Source organism: Ambystoma mexicanum, chromosome 4q (assembly GCF_040938575.1).
Source record: "Ambystoma mexicanum isolate Mex_15411 chromosome 4q, UKY_AmexF1_1, whole genome shotgun sequence".
NCBI classification, from domain to species: domain Eukaryota; kingdom Metazoa; phylum Chordata; class Amphibia; order Caudata; family Ambystomatidae; genus Ambystoma; species Ambystoma mexicanum.
Genome location: NC_090928.1, coordinates 1,077,238,148 through 1,077,252,061, shown reverse-complemented (window position 1 = coordinate 1,077,252,061; position 13,914 = coordinate 1,077,238,148).

The following is a 13,914-nucleotide window of genomic DNA, read 5'->3' as shown; positions in this document are numbered from 1 at the left end:
AAGTGTGCCTTTGCGCAGACTACCAGAAGGGTGCGCACGGACAGCAAAGAATTTGTCAATACTTTTTTCCATGCTCTACCAAAATGCATCATGACCCAGCTAGTGAGATATTTTCATGAGAAAAGATCACTAGACTGGGTCATTGAACAGGCCACCCGAATCTATGAGGTGCAAAAGCCCATAGAAAACAAGAATGCTCAAAAAAGCCCCAAACCAACCAACACCCCTGCTGCTGCTAAGGTGGCAGAGGTAAAGGTTGCCCCCATTTTGGATTTGGAGATGGGGGGCCTATAAACCCACCTGCAGAGCAGAATAATCCCAAGCCCAGAAGGCCCTCGGGCCAGTCACAGACAGGCAGCCAAGGAGGTAGTCCCACAAACGGGATCCCTCACTCCCCTGACTATGTAAGTCCCCGCTACAAGGGGAACCGACCCATCCTGGGCTATGTTTGGACTCCTCCAGCCCAAGGGGGGGATCCAACCAAGCACCTAACCCAGGGAACTTCCCTCCTCGCTTCCCCGAGGAGGGCAGAAATTCCCCAAATCCTGGGCAGAACTTTTGCCCCAGGTATCCACAAAATGTTCAACCCCAGAACAATCCATCGTTCTTTCCCCAATTTCCTGAGCCCAGACAGCCTAATCCAGGAGAGGGGATGCCAAGGGTGGAGGGGTACCCAAATCTTCCCAACCCGGGGTACTACCAGAGAAAGGATAGCTACCCTTCCTGGGACTAGCCCAGGGGAGAAACGAGAACCCTGTATCAGCCTGAGCGGGTTTCACAGCTAGAGCGCCAGGTTCAAAACATGGCGCAGGATCTGGGTTGCATGCTGAGGGCTCAGAAGAACCCTTAGATGAGCATGCCGGCACAGAATAGCTCAAAATCTGGACCCGGTGCTCCAGAACAATGATAGGAGCAGCACCCCGACTACCCACCGGTTCCCAGGGAGGAGGCACAAGGGGAAGGGGGTGTAAAGCCTTGGAGGAAGCTTCCTTCCCCACTTGTAAAAAGCTCCTGGAAACCCAGGAAACGGAACAAAAATCTGCTGCCCCTGAAAGTCTGCCACCCAAGGAGCAGAGAGAGGGTAGGAGAAATAAAGGACCCAAACAGACCCATTTTGAGGAGGAGGTACAGATCTTCCAATATGAAGGAGAGGGATCCTCAGAGGATCCTGGGAAAAGGATCTTCTCCTTCAGAGATGGGGGAACTCCTCCCAAAGAAAAATGGGTCCCAAAGGATTCAAATCCAGACTGGGTAGATGTGGGGACTGAGCTAGTGCCGCCCATCATCCAACCCCAAACCAACCATATGAAAATCCCCTGGTTCAAACCCATCCTGGTGACTGCCTCCAAAAAGGGAGGGTGGATGGGGCGGCCCAGAACCGGAACCAAGGGAACTCAAATCTTCTCCCATTTCTAGTTGCGACCTTCTTCTTTCAGATTCCCAAGACTCCCCACAGAATTCTGCCCAAATCTCTTCTCTCTCTATGTCCAAAACTAGAAAATTAACCCACCAGTTGTCCAAAAATGTGCATTATCTGTGCCCCCTTGCAGAGAAGGAGGGAAGATACTATGCCCGGTTCAAGTACAGGGGCAGGGTACAATTTTGGCACTGGTGGACACTGGATCCCAAGCTACCCTTCTGTCCAAAAAGGACTTTGATGAACTGAATTCAGGAAGGGGGGAGAAATACCAAATTCCTCTCACCTCTCTTCCTGGACAACTTCAGAACTTTGACAGGAAGGAAATTCCCATCGAGGGAACTGCAGAGTTGAACACTAAAATTGGGCGACACAAGGTGAAGCACCCGGTCATAGTTGTGACTCCAGAGGGAACCCCTTGTTTACTAGGGAACGACCTCCTGCAAAGGTTTTCACCCTTAACAGATTGCGTAAACAAGGTCCTCTGGACCCAGACTAGCCGACCAATAAAACTGAAACAGAGTAACAACCATGTTAGTTTAAACGGCACATGCCACATGGTTGAACAAAAATCTGACCAAGTTGAATTTAACTTCCAGAACAATCAAATTCCAGACGTGACAGTAATAGCAGTAGGACAACAGACTGGTGATGGGGGGGTCCTCTCCATTTCAGAAAATAAACCTTCCTTCCAGTTTAAGGTGGCATTCCACACTGGAAGAAACACTCGGAAATTCTTTACCAATCCACAATCAGACATTCCCACTCCTATAGTCCAAGAAGATGAGAAATCAGCTCAGAGCCTGGCTGATATTCAGCAAATTGGAGAGCAGTTGTTCATCCCTGTTCAGTTAAATGAAGGGAAGGACTCTGTTGTCGCCCGAGTGTGTGTGAACAACGGTAAGAACTTCATCAGCGAAGCCATGTTACACCAACTCCCAAAAGATCCAGCCATTCCCACATTTAAACTGATAGACAAATGGGAAATGGATCTGGAAGCACCCAATTCCAAACATCTCCTGCCAAGCAGGTGTATGCTCAAAATCTCCATAGGCAACAAGAGCATAGTCCATAATTGTTGGGTCGTGCGAGACGTCACTGGCGCCTTTTACTTAGGCAGTGACATTCTCAATCGCTTTGCCATTAGTTTGGACTTAATAAACTTCAAAGCTTGGTCCCAATTAGCGGATAATCCCATGGGCTTTGATGACCCGAGAAAGCATTTTGGTCAGCTTAACTGCTGCCTTATGCAGTTGAAATTCAGATTGGAGAGGAAGTCACCATCCCAGAAAAGACCCGGCAATTCTCCCTGGAGGTGAAAGTTAAAAGAGGACAGCAATTGAAAAACCCTGATGCCTATATTCATCTAAATGCTTCTCTCCAACAGCAAGGTTTGGGGGTAAACCCAACACTATTAGTCAACATAGAAAATGACACCATTCCAATAGAAGTGGATAACAGCGACTTAAAGAGTATCACTCTAGCCGCAGGCACCATTATTGAAATGGCGGTTGTTGACCGACATTTTTCCATTGATTTAGGCAATGAACTGTTAGGACCAATCCCCAAGGACTGTTTTGACAGTGACAGTGATGACAACACCACACCAGATAGGATCTTTACCCGCCATGGGGGGAATTTCCTGGTGTACACTTTCTGCCCTTATGGTAAGGAAGATGTGACCTGTGACTTCAGGAGGGATGAGGTGATTTTCCAGGTCCATGAGGACTGCCTTCCCCTCCTGAAGCCACAAGTCCAAATCGGCACTCTGACCAGGGACTTCTCCACCCAGCTGGAGGAGGCCGCTGAGATAGCAAAACCAGAAGTCTTTCCAGGCTTCAGGCAGATGTTTGAAGAGAGAGTCAACCTAGCTGATGCCTGTGAGACTCTGGAGCAGAAGCAAAAGTTGAAACAGGTTTTCTTGGATTTTCAAGATCTCTTTGCGGTGGACTCGTATGACTGCGGTCGCACCGACATGCACACAACAACAATTCCCACGGACCCTAGCATGACTCCAGTGTTTGTGAAGCAATATCGCTTTCCTCTTGCATCAATGGAGTCCCTAACTGAAATAATTAAGAACCTTGAGTCCCGTGGGATAATCCGTCCAGTCCACAGCACCTTCAATAATACGGTGCCGGGGATATTGAAGCCAAACGGCCAGTGGAGACTCTGCGCTGACCTTAGGGAGCTCAACAAACGGGTCCATACTTCCCGATGGCCTCTTCCCTACATTGACCAAGGGCTGGCCCAGATCCAGGGGTCACAGGTTTTCACTGCAATAGACATGACCAATGGATACTGGACTGTGCCTGTCAGTAGGGAGGACCAATAGAAGCTGGCCTTGACCTTTGGGGGGCAGCAGTACACCTGGACCCGGACTCCCTTCTGATACATCAACTCCGGCAATGAATTCAACATTTTGTACATAAGGCCATGCCCGACCTGGGTAAAAGGGGTAACCTGGCGTATGTAGATGATGTACTCATCAAAAGCTCAACTGTGGAGGAACACATAGTGGAGATCTGTATTTGTTCTGACACAGTTGAGGGCTTTCCTTTCAAAAGGTACAGCGGTGTAGAACCTGTGTAAATTTCTTGGGGCATGAGATTACTCCTCAGGGTCTCTGTCCCCAGGAAACAGAAAGTGGAAGCCCTCCAGAAATTAAAAGACCCTACAACTCTGTGGGAACTAAGGAGCCTCCTTGGACTGACTAATTACAGCAGAAAGTTCATTGAGGGCTAGGCAGAGATCACCAGACCCCTGATTCATCTCCTGAAGGGGGGGGTCATGTGGGAATGGGGTCCAGAACAAGCCGAGGCAGTAAGACAACTCAAAAGAAGCCTCTCACAAGCGCCTTGCCTAGCTTACCCTGACAGAAACAAGGAGTTCTTCTTGGAGACAGGGTTCTCTAATACATGCTTGACTGCAGTATTATACCAAAAGCATGACAAGGTCAATAAAGTAATCTCCTATGCGAGTAAAACTTTATCCTCTGTGGAGGAAAAATTCAACGATTGTGAGAAGGCACTCCTGGCAACAGTGTGAGCATTGAAGAATTACCGCCCGTTTATCCAGGGGGAACACATCATAGTGGAGACTCCACACCAGCCTCTGCAATATCTCCAAAGTGACAGAATCCGGGCCGGAAATGTGAGTAATTCCCGAATTACTTCCTGGATTCTGTCAATGCAAGGCTTTCCTGTGGAGGTCAGATATGGCCAAAACAAGAAGAGTCCCCTCACGCAAGGTCTGGCTGACTCGCATGATTGTGCCAGAGAAAACTGTCTCGAGGACGAGAGTCTAAAAATCAAGGACAACATGGAGGCATACCTTAATTCCCCACACAAAGTTTTTGAAGAAGACAAGTGTGAGGGAATGCCCACTGTCTATGTAGATGGATGCTCTTACCATGTTGACAACCACGGGGAAAAAGAACTTGTGGCCAGCGTAGGGAATGCATGGGTGAATGAGATCCCAGAATCCTCGGCTGGGTACAAGATTGGTTCCCGAAGTAGTCAAGTGGCAGAGTTGATGGCTGTGCATCAAGCCATCCTCACTGCTGTCCAACATCAACTCCACGAACTGGTCATAATCACAGATTCGGATTATGTATGGAACGGATTTGTGGAGCATCTGGTTAACTGGAAAACCAGAGGCATGTTATGTGCTAATAACAAACCCTTGAAAAATGGGAAATGAATTCAAAATACTGATGATCTGGTCACCTCAAATGGGATGACCATCTACTGGAAAAAGATCAAAGGTCATTCTAAAGTAGAAGGACCTGTTACGCTCACCTGGCTCCCACAGAGGCGTCGATCTGAACTGGACAGCTGCGGTCGCAACCAATGTGACGCATAGGGCCGAGATGACGTACTGGACTGGCCCACCTAGCTTCGTTTGCTTGGCCCGTAGGAATATTCTTCTGCAAATGGAGAAAGGGAATTAACCACCCGTGGAGTTGAGCGTAAATCCCCCTACCCACCCGCAGTTCTCCCCACAGATCACCTTTGATGTGCCCTCTTATAGTCTCACCTGATGGTTTGAAAAGATGAGCTCTCCATCCTGCATTCAGCGCAGGGGCGCGTTGATAACCAGTTGCTTCACTGGCTCGAAGGAATTGGTGAGTTCCAGAACAATATTGACTCCGAAAAGTATGTAGTTCGTAAGAGTTCACATGTCTGACTTTCACTCTTGTCCGATTCCTTGCAGTTTGCAGCTTGACCCCAGCGAAGAGTTCCTCGTGGTAGCTGACGAAGTTCAGGTAAGGATTTGGCTTATCCTACACAGTTCAATAAAAGTATTTTCTTCGCGTGTCGGAGGCGGCCTCTGTGAGAAGCTGTGTTTGTGCTGGTGCTGAAGCAGGAGGTGCGGCTTGACACGCAAACCCACGCAAACCCACGTTAGTGGGTCCTTTCCTCGAATCTCGTGTCTCGCGTCTCCAGAGCGGACGGTGGAAAACCTCGCGGGTGAAGGAGAGGAGGAACAAAGGAGAAAGAGAGGCCCAGGCAGTAGGCAGGTGCAGGCAAAAAGCAGGTGAGAACCCTGAGGAACGGAATAACGTGGATGCTTGCCGCTGAGCCGTGCCGCACCGAGATACAAAATTTACTCGGCTGATATAAATATTGCGCAGCACGGCGCGGCGGCTTCCTGTGGCTCCCTGCGGCACCTCCTCCCAACAGGCTACATCACGGCACGCAGTTAGCTGCGGAGGTACCGGGGGGCGATTGGCTTCATTTCTGCAAGGAGCCCCCCGGAAAGAAGTGGGCACGGTCTGGATTGGCTCAGCAGTGCCCACTTCATAAATCAGTGTGAGAGTACATACTCACTGGGTGCCTCCGCCCTGGTGGGCTTCTCTCCTTGATAGGAAGAGGGGGGCTGGGACCAGAAGAGGCAGCGAGTCCCCAATAAGTGCTGGTTGCAGTGTCGGGAACCGGTACACCCTCCACCGACCTGGCCACCTGAGCTGGTGGCAGTCCCGCTTGGATAGCGCAACCCCCTACTTTGGAAGTAAGCTGGAGCTGATTTGAAAAGAAGGGGAATCTACTAGCATCTCCCGGAGACTGCGGGCTTCGGCCTTTGATCCGGGCTAACAACGCTCCCTGGTACACCATATCGGTAAGGGAGGGTCTCAGGGAAAGAGGGGAAAGGTTGGAAATCCATTCATCTCACCTGTGCAGAATAAGGGGAATTATCCCTGCATATTAAGACCAGCCCACTTTACCACCCCTGTCTGAATTGACCTATACTCTCTGGACTCTGAATCGAAGTGAGTTATAATGCAGACATGCAGCGGGGTAGAAGAGCTTCCCACTCGATATATAACTTACGCAAAAACAAGTCTCAACCCATAAAGGAACCTAAAGAGCCCCATAAGAAAGGGGGTAAAGCTAAAAAGAATGCCAAATATGTTTTGCCAGTGGCGCAAGGGGTCATAACTGAGTTTTTTTCTGTGAATCCTCCCCTGGCCACCAATTCCACTGTGATCGAGGAAACGGCAGCACTGATACATAAAGATGGCATTTCTCTAAATACCACCAATTTCGATGACATAGACAACAACTCCCTTCTAGATCTCTGCCTGACTATACAGAGAGGGATGCGGGGACAAACTCCCCTGAGGCTATCTAGTGGAATAACATCCCTGAAAGAAAACAGCATGAATAGCATTGCGGGGGAGCATAATGCTGTGGGAAGCAGCGGACGTTTGTCTGCTTCTCCTAATCTAGTAATGGCATCGATGGAGGATGAACCTGATAATGAGATTGAAGATAATACCGAACAACACCCTAGCTCAGCAAAGATTACTGAGCTTCAATCATCGGTGGCTGCTTTGCAATTTGCCCTTAAGATACTCCTACAGATGTCGGGACGCATCCTGGCCAATACTAACTCCATCACCACGGCATTAGGTTCAATGGGTCTCCCTCGTGAAGAGGCAGAAACTAATCTATCAGCTGCATTGCATATAGCTGATGAGATTGACGAGCAGGAAGTGGTGATGGAAGAGGGCGAGGCGCAATATGTACCTAGCAGCAATAGTATAATGGAGATAATCCCCGAGGAGGCTGACGATCAAGAGCGGGAGCATAGTCCCCTGTCCCCTCCCACACGGAAACAGCGTAGATTGGCAAAAAAGGCACTGAAAAACAAGTCAGCTGCAAAATGTGCCCAACCGCCTATAGTAGGATCTAACCCAGCACCTGAGACCCGATCAAAAAAGGCCAGGAAAAGAATGGTGAGAGCAGCCCAAAGGGCAGCCAAGGCAAAGGGCCCTCTATCAGACTGGTTGATACCCGAAGAGAAGCCCTTGGGAGCGGATGTAGATGAAGTATCTGTGATGTTCTCTGAGCCTGATATGGAATCCAGTATGCATACACAGCTGGAGTATATCCCTGAGCCACGGGCACTAGAAGAAGTGGTTGAGCCACCATCATTGCCCCAGAAGAGGTCAGTGAATGATATAAACACGAATCGGATTTGCTTCATCAAGAACCTGTATCCCAGTGGCAAAAATCCCTGGTTAACACGCTCAGAGTTGCTAGCAAGACTTTACCATATACCTCAACTCCGTGTCCTAAAATCTGAGGATTTCCTATTCATTGAACCTCTGGAGGGCCCAAATCCCAACGTCTCTGCTATACATTGTACCTTTCTGACTACGGCGGCTTTAATTAGAAAATACAAAGAAGATTTGTTAGCTGTGGACATAGATATTGATGTGGACCCACTGGAGAAGGTTATTTTGCCCGAACCAGTAGATTCTATGACTACGGCCCCTGCGGCTAATCCGCTCAAAGCTGGAGAAGGGGAAAACCCTGCTCTGGCTGAAATACAGCAAGTGCTGAAGTCGCTCCTAGAGTCCATTCCGCAACTGTTAAAGAACCATTGATGCTTGTCACTTCTCTCATTTAACTGCAGAGGTTTCTCACATCTTTTGAGGTCGGAGGGCTCTGTGACCTACTGTCACAATACAGCTGCATTTGTCTCCAAGAGACATGGTCTCTGGACCCATTATTACTAGATGGTTTTGTCATGCATCAATCAGTGGCTAAACGGGGCAGTAAGGGTCGCCCATATGGTGGCTTATTAACTGGGGTAGTGAATACGATCACGTCCCGCAAGATTCAGTGTAAAGCTGAAGAGCAGCTTTTGGCAGTAGAAGCAGAATTTTATGACGAAAATGGTCTGGGAAGGTTCCTGCTAATCAATCTTTACAACCCTCCAGGAGAGCTGGTCCGTGACTCACTTCAAGAGGCAATACAGGATTTATTGTCCTCTTAGTGGCTGAGAACGGGTAATGTCGCCGTGGTGGTCATGGGGGATTTCAATTGTCAGATGATAGATGAAACACTTATATCCTCTAATCCTGATCTCAGTGAAAGGTGTTCAATGACTCATGGAAAGAGGGAGGTTGAAGGATTAGGCTGGCTGCAATTGCTTGGAGCTTGGGATATGGCTATGATTAATGGCCGTACTTTGGGAGATAGGCCGGGAAAACACACCTGGTCTAATGGATCATCGAGCTGCAGTCTAGAGTGGTCGATATGGCTGTGAAGCCTAATGTATGGAGCGACCACGCGTCGCTACAATGCACATTCCGGATCCCCCGCCCTAGTTCTACCTCTGCGCCTTTGAACATGGGTAGCATGCAAGCCAACTGTGCAGGATCCAGAATAGTGTGGTCCGAGAGAAACATAAGATTGGCCACTGAAGCTCTTGAACCTATTTCAGCTCTAGGCTTCTGTGACTTCAAACTTATGACGATAAATGAGATTGAAGATTGGATCACCAGGTTCTCCGGTCAGCATGCCACGGTTAATAAGAGATAAATGCCAAAAACAGGGGGGCTATACTCCCGTTCAATAGAGAAATCAGGGATGCCAAGAGAGGACTAAGAGCGGATATTCGAGGTATGAAGTTTATGAACTTATCTAGGGCCCTGTACCGCGAGAAATTAAGAAAAATTAAAAATCGATACAGAGCAGAGATTAAGACCATTAAGTTAACAGAGAAAAACCTTAAACACCAGCAGTTGGTACAAACTATCTGCTCTAGAAATTCTCGCGCCATTTGGTCACTCCAAAACGAGAACAGAGAGAAGGCCAAAGGCCCCTTAATCAATCCAATAAGTAAAGAGACATGGGAAAAATTCTTATTAGGCCGAAATTTAGGAGGAGTGGAAACCTTGAATAGATCTTCGGAAAAGGCTCCCATTTAGCTGCCTTTTGATGTCTCAGCTGAGGCAATACGGAATAAAATAGCGGCTCTTAAGTCCTCTAGAGCCCCTGGACCCAACAGGCTAGCTAACGCAGTGATCAAGAGTCATCCTTTATTTTGGGCTGACTTGTTTTCCCTACTCTTCAACAAGATCTTAGAGCAGGGGATTATCCCCCAGTCCTGGCAAACAGCCATTCTAATTCCTGTATTTAAAAAAGGAAGTCGTACTGACCCTAATAACTATAGGCTGCTATCCATGCTTGATATCTCAGGCAAATTGTTTGCCTCACTTTTGCTTGGCGAGATGCAGAAATGGGTAGAAAACTATAAAATACTCAGCAGATTTCAATGCGGCTTTAGGCGGGATTTCTCTACCTCACATAACCTTTTGGTCATGGACATACGTCGTACACGGGCACTTAGTAAGGGGCAGCCCCCGTTGTACGCCCTGTATATTGATTTTAAGGCCGCATTTGACTCCATCCCCCGAGAGAGGCTTTGGGCCAAGTTAGAAAAATTGGGATGCCCGTCAAGTATATTATATTATCTGAGATTACTCCATCACAATACTACGGCGTGCCTTAGATTGAATCAGGAAGGAAACATGACCCGAAATGTGATCCAAGACAGTGGGGTAAAACAGGGATGCGTCACTGCACCCCTGATTTACAATCTCTATGTGTACGACATCCCTGCAGCATTAGCCGAGGTTGATAATTTCCCGCCTAAAGTAGGTGCAGTATCGTGCGCGGTATTAGGGTATGCGGACGATCTGGTTGTCTTTGATAATACCATAGGTGGCTTAAGACGTTCTGCTTGTGCCCTATGGGATTATGCCAAGATTAATGGCTTGACCATTAATCTGGATAAGACAAATGTGCTAAGATTTACTAGGAGAAGAGTATCACACGTGAATCTGATAGTACATGGAAATCTCATACCCTATGCTCCATCATATCGTTATTTAGGAGTTGAAATTGAGCCCATTGGCGATTACTCACTCTGTAGACAGGGTCGAATCACTAGGGCCATGCAAGTCACCTCACTTATTTCCTCTTTTACAAATAAGCAGGGTGGTTTTACCCTTTGGGGGACGCGTCATCTTTACATCCAAGTGTTTGCCCCCATGATCATCTATGACCTTGAGTCGCTACACACAATGGATCTTGCGTGGCTGCAAGTGCTGGAGGGCAAGTTCTGGAGACGGATATTAGGACTACCCCCCGGGGTACCAATGGCCCTGATAAGACTAGAATTGGGCCTCCCCTCTTTGAAAGCAATGGTACTGAGGAAAAGAGCAGGGTTTTACCTTAAGATGATAGGTGGTACCATTAACCCCTTATTAACTGTGATCCATCAGGAGGTGACCAAAAAATATACTACTTCGCCCCTACATAAAGATATGACTGAATTTTTCTTAGACATTGGATGGATACATCGAGGGGCAACTGTCACCAAGGAAACCCTATATGCACTAGGGAAAAAAGTAGACCGCTGGGATTGGCTTGAGAATTTCGCACACATAAGTAGCCTTAAGACCTATCATTTTGTGAAATATAGATTGTATAATTTCATGAAACCTCAAGCCTACCTATACCTCTGCCCCTCCAGAAGACTCAGAAGCTTCATCATCCTGTTTAGATTAGAGCAATTGCCTACTTTGTACATTAGAGGTGCATGGGAGAATATCCCGGTGGATAAGCGTACTTGCTGTCTCTGTAAATCCTCTGAATGCCTAGAGACAGCAAGACACCTCCTCACTGAATGCCAGGTACTGAAGGACACAATTTTACGTTATTTGGGAGAATTCGTACATGATGCTGTAACCATACGCAAAACGTCTTTCTGGCGCTATTGCACTAATACCAGCAATATGCATCTATTCATAGCACTTTACAATATCTGGCAACAGGTTGAACTTGCTTTGGAGTGTGGACTGGAATCACCCCAATATTGAGGAGACCAAGGAATGTATAGAGTACCCTATCTGAGACAGAAATTGATCATTATTTCTAAATATACTCATTCCAACTCCAACTTAGCCATTAGTCATTACCCCGATATGATCATTTGTAAATCCTATAAGGAAAGGTAATGCGTAACTGTTCCTTTTAATTGCTGTTTTTATATTTGAGATTTACTTATGTTCTTTCATATATCTGTATATATTTATGATCCAAGTTTAATGCTTTGTAATTTTGTAAATTGTAATATGTGTAAAGTTTGAATTTATTTTCATTCTATACCACATTAAAGTATTATTAATAAAAGAAGGCCAGAATGTAACCTGTGGCTTGCTCCCTTATTCAGGTGTGGAGAGAAAATATGAAGTTCAGGGAATAATGCCTCCGGCGGTAAAATTAGGTGAGTCTATTGTGGTGAGAAGAGTTCCCCTTGTTTGTCCTTTCGTCTCACCTTGTTGTCCTTTTGTTACCCTTAGGGGCCGGGGTACGGCGAGGATGCAATGGAGACTGCGCCGACCCATGAAGAGGAATAGTACCCCCGGCGGTAATCAGGTAAGTCTATGGGGGTATTTACTATTGCCTCTGTTTATTCCATTGGCTCACCTTTGCTGTTCTTGTGTTCCCCTTAGGTGCCAGAGTGCGGCGGGAACGTGCAGAAGGATGCGGTGGATCGTGAGGATGCTGCGAAGGCCGGTGAGTTCAGCGCTGCAGCAGGCGAGGCGGCGCGCGTAAAAGGCTTCTTTCTTCCATCTCGAAGGTGCGGTGGATCCGGAATTCAGGTAAGGATCAAAGGTTTTGCTCTTATTCTAACCTCTTCTTCTTCTGTTCCTCCCTTTTTCTAGGAGCTGCAGACTCGAGGCGGGCGTGGCAGAAGACTGGATGCAGGCTTACAGACACAGTGAGCATTACGCTGCTGGATGCATAATAACGCGAAGCGTGTGCTGCTCTTCGGGCGTGGTTTAAATAGCCTCCAAAGTAGTCCCAGGTAAGTATTCCTCCCCAGCCCCACCCGAGTAAAAAATAGTCCCTAGGTAAAATAGTCCCTTCCAAGCCTCCTTTGGCTTGGAGCTCTGCAGCATAGTCTGCATCAGGTAAGTTCTACTCTATGAGCCTGGCGCCTATGGCGCCAGGACTGACTCTCCATATGAGCCTGGTGCCATAGGCACCAGGACTGCACCCAAACAGCCCCTAGCAGGGGTTTTTGGGCTTGCTCAAAATAACTTGATGCCTGCTTCCGGGGTTGCTGGACCTGGTCTGGTTCCCCGGGGGTAGGCATCATGAAAGGACCAGACAAAACTGGAAATGACTTGGCTGATCAGCTGGCCAAAACCGGGGCCATCCAAGGGGATCTAATAGGATCGAGTCCCTGTTGGGGGAAATCCAGGTCACTGCTATCACTAGGTCCCAGACAAATGCTCACAAGGAGCACAATGGAGTAAGGAGACCCCAGATGCTGATTTGATTACAGCTCAAAAAGGGGATACAATAATTGGTAAGTTTTATCAACACATTGAGGACCCTGAGAACTTTCCCCTGACGGATACCCATTACATAGGGAAAGAGGACCTCAGAGTGTTGATGAAATGTCCAAAAATGTTGCGATACCAAGACGGTTTGTTGGCGAGGAAATCCCTAGCTGGCCATGATCAGTGGGTGGTTCCTACCTCATTCCGAAGCCTGATGTTAAGTCACGCCCATGATGCGGCCACAGCTGGTCATGGGTGGTTTCATACAACACTTGAAATCTTAAGAAAGGTTGCATACTGGCCACACATGGGGCAGGACCTCGACCAATATTTGAAGGGGTGTCTAGTGTGTGCACAATTTCAGCCAACATCCCTCGCACACCGTGCCCCTCTCAAAAAGAGGGAGATGACACTGCCTTGGTCAGATTTGCAAGTCGACTTTGGCGGGCCCGTGATTCGCTCCTCTCGTGGAAACAAGTACATCTTGACTGTGACATGCTTGTTTACTAAATGGGTGGAATGTCTCCCGGCCCCAAACCGCAAGGCGAAACAGCAGCTGCTCCAATGATCAATCACATCTTTTCACGTTTTGGACTACCCCAAAGGATCGAGTCAGACAGAGGTAGCCATTTCACTAGCAAAGTAATGACAAAGATATGGGAGATACTTGGGGTTAAAAGGAAGCTACACATTGCTTACCGACTAGCCTCTAGCGGCGCAGTTGAGAGCTACAACAGAACAATTGTGAGCATATTAAAAAAGTTTGTGGCAGATTCTGGGCCAAGTTGGGATATTCGATTACCTCTTGTCCTAATGGCCATCAGATCTACCCCTTCATCTGCAA